The sequence below is a fragment of the Humulus lupulus genome, chromosome 1 (genome assembly GCF_963169125.1).
Source record: "Humulus lupulus chromosome 1, drHumLupu1.1, whole genome shotgun sequence".
NCBI classification, from domain to species: Eukaryota; Viridiplantae; Streptophyta; class Magnoliopsida; order Rosales; family Cannabaceae; genus Humulus; species Humulus lupulus.
Window position 1 is genome coordinate 293,123,790 of NC_084793.1, and position 9,726 is coordinate 293,133,515.

Sequence of the window (9,726 nt, forward strand, 5' to 3'; positions counted from 1 at the left end):
GCAAAGTCCGTGACCATTTGTCATTTTGGGAATCGACCTCATTGGTCGGTTTCTAAAAGGAAAGAGGGGAGTACAGTATGCAGTGTTAGCAGTGGATTATTTCACCAAGTAGACGGAGGCCGAGCCACTGGCAGCCATTACTTCTAAAAAAGTATTGGACTTTGTAGTGAAAAATGTAATTTGTAGGTTTAGACTACCTTAAAAGATAGTATCCAAAACTGGCACCCAGTTTGACAGCCAACTGTTCACTGATTTCTATGTCAAGCATGGCATCACAAAAAGTTTCTCAGCAGTCTCGCAGCCTCAAGAAAACGAGTACGTGGAAGCAGTTAACAAAAATCTCAAAGACACTATGAAGAAGCGTCTAGAAGAGGCTAAACGAAACTGGCCTGAGAGATTTCCCAATGACTCTGGCCATACAGGACTACTGAGCGAACAAATACTGGTGATACCCCATTTGCACTCACATATGGGTATGAAGCAATGTTGCAAGTTGAGGTAACTCCCCCATCTCACCGGCGTGCGACATACGACCAAGAACATAACTATCAGCTGCTGGCCTAGCCCTTAGACCATATTGAAGAAAGACACGAAAAGTCCAACATATGCCTGGCTGCCCATCAGTAAAAAGTTGCACGGTACTTTAATTCTAGAGTTAAGGAATGAAATTTTGGCGTGGGGGATCTAGTCCTGCGAAGAATATTCCCAGAAACTCAAGATGCCTCAGCAGGAGTACTAGGGCCAAGCTGGGAAGGCCCTTACCAGGTCACGGAGATAGTACCACCCGACACATACAAGCTAGCATGATATGACCAAGATCTCCAGTTAGTACCTGTCCCCCGTCACTAGCATAGAGAACACCTAAGGAAGTACTACCAATAAAGATTACTTTTAAGGGATCATTGACTGGCAGGTACAGGCACGGATTGCCCCTACCACCGACCAGCCAAAATTAGCTTTATTAATTATGCACAGGCACGATTTTCCCATATATTGTAATAATTAATATTTATGAATGTAAGCTATAGTGTAGCGACGCAGCTTGTATGGTTAATTTTTAATCAATAAGACAAGATTTTTGTCCATTTTTACAAGCCTTACTTTACAAAGATTACCTTGCTAACTAGTGATTTATTTCACGGATTGTCGGTAGTGTATGAAACCTTCATAGGTTTTTGCAAACCCAAGTGGTACCGGGCAGGTTATTATGAGCAACTCTGGTCAATTAGCAAGTGACCAAGAAGATAACCCACGAGTTATGAATCCTGCTCAGCCACTTGGGAGGTACCATAGTCATACATGAACAAATAAAGGCAAAAGCACGTAATTAAAAGGACTTAGAAACGTTAATATTTATTAATGTTAAAGTGCTTGCGCGTTGCTCGGTATATACCAGGCAACAAAAATAGCCATAAAACAATTTCTGTAGACAGGGTTGAACAATTTTTGTTTACAATCCATTCGAAAAAATTGAATAGCTCTGAAAATAGGAATAAGGTATGAGCATATATATGGTCAAAACAAGAAGCATTTCATAGAAAAGTGTTAAGATTGCTCAAGATTAAAGGATGCTTGACTCAACCATATTGTCTTTACCAAAATAAAAGAAAAGCTAGTAATATTAAGTGCCTCAATGGTCTTGAGGCTGGTCAGTTGGCAAGTCTTAAGGCTCGGCGGCAGGCTAGACTTGAGGCTGGTTGGCAGGGACAGAGGTGTCAGCCGACGCATTTAGCCGGAGGGCAGAGAAAAATCCTTGAGAGTATGAGTGTTATCTTGTTCGGTGATAGAGAAAGCAAGGTCCTGAACAACTGAAATCTATTCGGAAGACACAACCTGGGCCTTGTCTTGTTCTTGCTTAGTACAGTACTGCATAAGCTCATCAAAAGCCTCCCCTAGATAGTTGTAGTCGACCCCCTTATTGCACACCCAGAAATCGTAGAAAGTGCTCATGACAAAAGCCTCATAGGCCACAGCATCAACAACCCTTCTAACTTTCTCTTCATCGAGGGCCTTTGCTAGTTCGTCCCTCGATTCTTGGATGACTCTCCCCTCGACAACATTTCTCATGGCAATGTTCTTCAGCTCTTCCACCCTTCTCTCCAGTCGGTTAACTTCAAGGTTCCTCTACTCAGTGGCAGTCTTGAACCCCTCGTTTTCTTTGGAAATCTGCTCGGAGGTCTGTTGAAGATTTCAAACTTGCTCGGTTAGTTGGGAAACTTGGGAGGCTTTGTCCTCGGACTCTTTTACCAAGTCAACCACCTGCTTGCTCACCCCCTTAGCATGGTGATGAGCATAGCTGAGAGCCAGGATGCTCTGCAACACGAGATGAAGGAATTTAGAACAAGTAACAGAGAAGAAAGATTAGTTTAACACCGAGCAGATCAATTACTTACCCTGGCAACATCTTGGAGACCGGTACTAGTGATGTACTTCAGGGATTTGGTACCAAGGGTATCCATAAATTCAGCTTGAGAGGAGGAAACCCTTTTGATATGTCCTTGATGGATGGCCATGACTTTTTTCAAAGGCTCGTGGACCTCCTCAGTAGGGTCCTCAACAACACCTTCTTGGGCACTGCTCGGGGCAGTGGGCTCTTATGCAGTGGTCGTATGGATAACCTCCTCGGCATGAAGTCCTTTGCTCTTGCCCGATTTGCGCAACGGAGTCTGCACCTTTTTCCTAGAAGGAGTCTTCTCAACCTGCTCGGTAGCTTCAGCAGGTGAGTCAATTTTCTGGCGCTCGGCTGAGGGAGCCTCGCTGTCTGTATCACTAGTGTGCTTCTGGGAAAATTTCTTAAAAAATACGGACGACATATCTACAAAATAAAAGCAAATGATTAGTAAAGGTGTCAAGCAGGGTCAGAACAAGCAAAAAATCATAATTAAGCAAAAGTAAAAGCAAGTTAAGAAAAGAGAGTTAGATCACCCTCTTCAGCTCCCCCCGAGCAGTCGGCCACCCCGAGCGGGTAATTCCCATCACTACCTGATGAGTATGAATCCATGTGCTCTACTTCCCATCCAGCTAGGGGGAAACGACAGTTTTGGAAGCATTGTACTCGACAAGCTCCCTGATAATGACTCCAGTCTAACTTCTTGTTCGGTGGGCTATGCAGAGTCTGAACGGGGGGATAGACGGTCTAGTTTGTTTTTTATTGGGTGGAGGTGAGCTAGGTGACATAGTGCTGGGTGGGGGCATCCTAGGCGACTTCCTGGTGGGGGTAGCACCCTTGGCTTGCGCCTTGGGACTGGCATAAATCCCAACATTGAATAATTTCTCTGTGGTGGTCAAGGCCACCAAGTCTTTCAGATTAGGGTTCATAGCGGCCAACTTACGAGCCCGCTTGGCCATCTCCCAGCTAGGGGTCGGATAGCTGAATGGGCCATTACGCCGGAAGGACAGATGGGTGGCGACAATGTTTTCTGTAACGAAATACTAGCTGGCATACTCCCCAAATTTGGAGATGCCTTCAGTATTGGCCAGGTATAAATTAGAACCCTTGTGACTAAAATAGAAGTATCCCGAGCGACCTTGCCGGGGACTGGATTTGAGGTCAAAAAGGTAGTTGATTTCATGAGCAGATGGTACTGGCTAGCTTAAGGATTTATACAACACAAAAAGGCAGAAAGAAACCTAATGCCCTCGGGATAGATCTGAGCAAGGCAGATCCCAAAATAATCTGCCACACTCCAAAAGTATGGTTTGGGATGAAGAGTGGCCCCAACAGTCATATGGAACCTACTCCAAGCGTAGAATTGGGCCCCGAGGTTATCGACAGTCTGTGAGATGGTGGGTTTGATGATGGACACATCCTGAAGCTTAAAATGCTCTTTCACATTTTGGATTTACTTGTCCAAAATGGTACTCGTTGGGGTCATATATAAAGGGCCTTCCTCCTTCTCTGCTGAAGGGTTAAGGAACGCCTCGGTATAGATCTCTGAAGCATACTCAATTTCGGATTCCTCTTCTTGCCCCGAACTACTGGTCTCCTGTTCGGGAGACAGAGCCTCTTAGGTGTCCCCGACAGTAGCACACTGTGCTACATGGGGATTCTCTCCATCAGCACCCCGAGTCGTCTGCTTGATACGGGCCATTTTGTGAAGAAATTCTTACTGGTGGCGTTTGGTGATCACCTCCCCCAAATAGTCTGCGTACACAAGAGAAAGGGGAAAGATGAGGCGAGAGCACCGAACAGTATTGGTCGGTAGGGATGTCGTAGACTACACCGACCAACCTAGAACAAACACAGTACAGCATATCGAACAAGGCAGATAAGATCAAAAGCAAAGAAAACTGAGACTCAAGAGTTGTTCTTTGTGTTCGTCAAGAACACCGAATGTAAATCAACAAAAATGGGACGCTAAACTCAGTTTTTACAAAATCAGAGGTTCAAATAGGTTACCCAGGCCAAGGGCTACTCAAAACAGTCATTGATTTATAGATTCAAGCAACATGCATTCAAGAAATCTAGGGATTTATCAAAAATATTACCCACGACCACAACGAAAAAACGCAAAGAAAAAGGAATGCATTTTGCAAGAGTTATAGAAATAACAAAAGGAAAATAGAGGACTTACTGGTAGCAAGTGGGTGGAATGAGCACGGTGCGAAGAACTTTGATAAAGTATGAATGGGCGCTGGTCGCTGTGGGAGTTTGAAGTTTGAAGAGCTCTGAGTATTTGTAACGTCTGAATAGGGAAAGTGTAAAGTGGTAACAGGGAAGTAGGAAGCTGTTTATAAGCCAGGCGCAACACCTTTTCTCCTCACACAACATTGATGAGCTGTAACGCCCTGCTAATTAGGGTATGTTACCACGTGTGTTTAAAATAGTGCGGGACCCGCTAAATGAGTCATTTGGACCAAAACATGTGATTAAGCCACTAAGGTTTCATGTATTCAAAATCTTGGTCAACAAATAAACGTTTCCATTAAAAGAGAACTTTAGTCTTTACATGGGATCCCAAAAATACAAGTTTAAAAACTTGTTTACAACTCAAGGATCACAAGATAAGCCGACCTAGGCGACAAAATAGGGTCCAACCCCAGTTCCCCTGCGACACCTCGGTCGTGGCAGTCGAGCATACTGCATATGTACATCGCCCCTAATGCTCTCCAACTCATGGCTTGCCAAGGTTCTCCTTACCCTTACCTGCACCACAAAGCACCCATGAGCCAAAAGACTCAACAAGAAAACACATTAGCAAATTCAGATAGTCCACAAAATATAACAGTATGCTCAATAGTAATAACTGGAACCAGGCATACACACACTGTACAAGTAAGTGACCATAAGGTCACACAAGTGCATACTGCACTCCCATTCATTCCTATGGAATTTGTGCCAGTCAAGTGCATAATGCACTCCCATTCATTCATTTGGCATCCGACCTAGTCAAGATAATGCACTCCTATTTAATCCTTTGGCATCCGAGCCAGACAAGTGCATAATGTGTTATATTATTTCATATAATATAATATTAGATTAAATAATGTGACAAAATGTGATTTGTCACACAAATGTGATTTGTCACACCTTGTAACATATTATTGAGAGTCACAAAATTAGACACATGTGTGTGCCCAAATGTGACATATTTTGGAGTTACAAAATCAGTTGCAAATTTGTAACTCCCAAATATTACCCAATAATGTGTATATTATATGTTACACATTTGAGATTGGATTTCACAAAGTCATGATGATATATGATTGTTGGAGACATGTTTTTAACTCCCAATAGGTGTTTGGAGGTTACAAAATCATGTGGGAAAGGATTTGGGACGTTTTGGAACGTTTTGGAAAAATGACTTTTTTGTGCTGAAAATGGCCTGTGGCCGCGGCCTGGGGGACAGAAGCTAGTGGTCGCGGCCACTGAAAAGTCGTGGCCGCGGCCAGTGAGGCTGACAGCCTATGTGAATTTTCAGTTTTTTCCAAATTGAACGGTTCTAACATCCCAAATAACTCCCAAATCTCCATTTTAATTCCATAAACATCAAATTAAACATTGGTAACAGCCATGAGGGTTGGTGGAATTTGAAATTCAAAGGGGTATATCAAACTCTATAAATAGGAGCCTAATGCTCACTTGTAAGACACTACATTTTTTCATCCACAAAGCACTTGGCTGAAAAATACACCAAAAGACTTGATAATTCCAGAGAGTTATTTCCTAGAGAGATCCCTTAGTGCTTAGAGAATAGGGGGAAATAAGCTTTTGGACAAAGGTCTTGAACCTTGTTCAAGTTGGTGATCCCCACTACTCTACACTTTGGTTGTGTGAGAGTTTGTGTTTTCATTCTTTTGTTCTTCTTATTTACTTGTATTGTTATAGTATTGAGTTTGTAATCTTCTTCTTCTACATCTTTTTATTTACTTGTATTTTGAGCAATTGAGTTGTAATATTTATTTAATCATATTATCTTGTCCATTGTATTTTTGCATAGAGTTGTATTTGGTTTTTCCATAATTCCATTGAGCAATAATATATATTCTCTAACATAATGCACTCCCATTCAATTCTTTGGCACTCGAGCTAGTCAATTGCATAATGCACTCCCGGGGTGGCCTAGCCATAACGGCCTGCACTCAACACACATAATTTCGATCACAACCATAAGCCGAGCCTTGCAAACTCTCGACTCATAAGTCGAGCCTTGTGAACTCTCGACTTATAAGTCGAGCCTTATAATCCTTCGACTTATAAGTTGGCCTTGTGAACTCTCGACTTATAAGTCGAGCCTTGTAAACCCTTCGACTTATAAGTCGGCCTTGTGAACTCTTGACTTATAAGTCGAGCCTTGTAAACCCTCAACTTATAAGTCGGGCCTTGTAATCCTTCGACTTATAAGTCGGCCTTGTAATCCCTCGACTCATAAGTCACTCTTGTAAATCCTCGAATTATAAGTCAAGCCTTGTAAACCCCTCAATTCATAAGTCGAGTCCCTTTTAATCCCTCGACTTATAAGTCGGACCCCTATAGTCCCTTGGCTTATAAGTCGAGCCTTTTTTGTCCATCGACTTATAAGCCGAGCCCCTTTTTTAATCAAATATACCCTCGACTAGCAAGTCGAGCTCTTGGTTAGGTGTAATAGACATACTTCTGGCTTATAAGTCGAACCTCCTAGCCGGAAACAGACATACATATAATACATTCATCATACACAGATACAACACATTACAATGTACTTACACAGGTATACACATGCATAATTATAATCATGCTCATTAGCTAGGCTCGAGCCCTAATCATGTTTGCATTTAACAGTTGGGTCAAGCCCCAATCATAATACATTTAACAGCTGGACCTAGCCCCAATAATATTGCATTTGACAGCAGGGTCAAGTCCTAATCTTAATACATTCGACAACGAGGCCGAACCCTAATCATAATACACTCAACAAACGGGGTCGAGCCCTAACCATAATACATTTAACAACAGGGCTGAGCGCTAATCGTAATTCATTTAACAACGGGGTCGAGCCCTAATCACATATCTCACGCATCAGGTGCAGTTTTCTTACCTTAGGTCCAAGCACAAGAAAATAAGCAAGCAAGCACGATCCCCAAGAATCGGGACCTCTCATTCCACCAAACGGGGTGGTGAAATCGTCCCTCGAGCCCCTCGGCAAAAACCCTAAAAATTGGATTTTGGGGATCCTGAAATTTGGTCTAGCGTTGCAGCGCAGCCCCCCAAGCATCGCGGCACACAGCCAGGGATCCCTGCTCTAGAAAACCCCTGCGCCGCGGCTCAGAAGAACAGCGTTGCGGCGCTCCTTCGCGAACCCAGAAAAATTGGGTTTTTCATGCGTTTTCTCCAAACCCAAACCTTCCAAAATCACCCCAAGGTTTCGCCAAAGTCCCAACTGAGTCCCAAAAGCATTATTACACAACATATGCATCCCAAACATCCCAATAACCAAATTAAATCCAAACAACCCATCAAGGTTTAAAATTCTAACAAAACTTAAACCACCAGAAATTAAACTCACAAACAGAATGAATACTTACCTCCAATAGCTTAATTATGGCCCCAAGTTACTCCTAACTTGATCCTAAACACCAACCCTTCAATTCTCGAGCTTTGTTTCCTCAAAACTTCAAAATTATCAAGTCACCATGGAGGAAGAGAGAGAGTTACAGGAAAGAGAGAGTGAGAGCTTTTCCTTTTGTTTTCTAAGTGCTCCTCTGCTTTTCCACAACCTTCCAAAACCAGCCGAGTCATGCTACGGTTTATCCAAAATACCTAAATACCCTTAACCCAAATTCTCCTCTCCAATGCTCACAAGGGCACTTTGGTTAATTACCACCATTTGCCACTTTTCCCTGTTAATCATAATTAACGTCTCATAAATTCCTGTTATCTCCAATATCCTCAAATGATGACTAAGTAATTTCCCCATTGCCCGATAGATCCCAATAATGTGCTAAATTACTAAAATACCCCTAGGCTCACCTCGAGCTGGGTATTTGACCCCGTTATGACTAAACTGCTAACTTGGCCCCTAGGATCGCCTCGTGCTGGATAACTCAAATATATCCACATAATATATGGTCACAATCATATACCATACATATATTCAAATATGCCCACAACGGGCCAAAATTACGAAAAATGCCCTTCTAATAAGAAATGGGCCCACATGCATGTTTAATACGCCTAAACATGACAATATAGTAATATTATAATATAACTCACATAATTCATATAATAACATGCTCATAACACATAAGCACTCAATTAATTCAATTATTGCCTCCTGGCCCCCTAATCCAAGCACTAAGCCATATTAGGGAATTTGGGGCGTTATATGAGTTGTCTCTTCAACTACTGCAGGCACGCCTCCCCAGATACATCAGCACATCTCTCCAATCACCTCGCCTCAACCGTCGAATACGTCAGCCATTCTTCGGTAACTACACGGTACAATTAGTGGAAGACCATTATGATGCTTTATGGTTCCACAAAAAGGTGGGAAAGAGTGAAAAGTCATTTCTTGGAAATACTATGGTTATTAATTTCACCAGATGCTATGCCACGTAGCAAGGGGCATATACCCCTGACCAGGCTAGGCGGGGTGACCTCTAGAATAAATTTTCCATCTTAGCACCATTGCAAACTTGTGGGGCAAATGTTATCCCAAAAAATGGCAAATTTGACGTGGCACTAAGCTTGGACACATGGAGTAGACTGGGCAGACCTCGAACAGGTTGGTCAGTGTATACCTGCAAGGTATACGACAAGTTACTACTTGGCAATTATAGCAGCAAGTCCAGTTGGTTAGTATAACATACAGTTAACCCTGGTCGACTGAAAGCAGTTACACTCTTTGTTAGCACCCCGCAAGAATCGCCCAGCCACCCACAAAGAGCGCCTAAGAGCCGTGAAGACTCGGACAAACCTCCTAACAAATAGGACTATAATTACCTGGGAGAAGAAAGGGATATTTCCCTATCAGTTATGCTCAAGCGCAACCCTCGGATGAGAGGAATAGTATAAATACAAACTCTCCACCACAGTGGAGGGGGTACACAAAAATAGCCTACCGACCAGCACCAGAAACATACTGAGCAGTCTAGCTTGGTACTTAGCAGCGATTCTGTCATTCTGTATTGTCTTTTACAAGTAGAAATCTACATGTATTCACTGGTTATCTTGTGTAAAACCTTAAGAGCAATACAAATCTAAGAGGAAGTAGGTCATTACCATTTCTTGGGGCCAAACCTCTATAA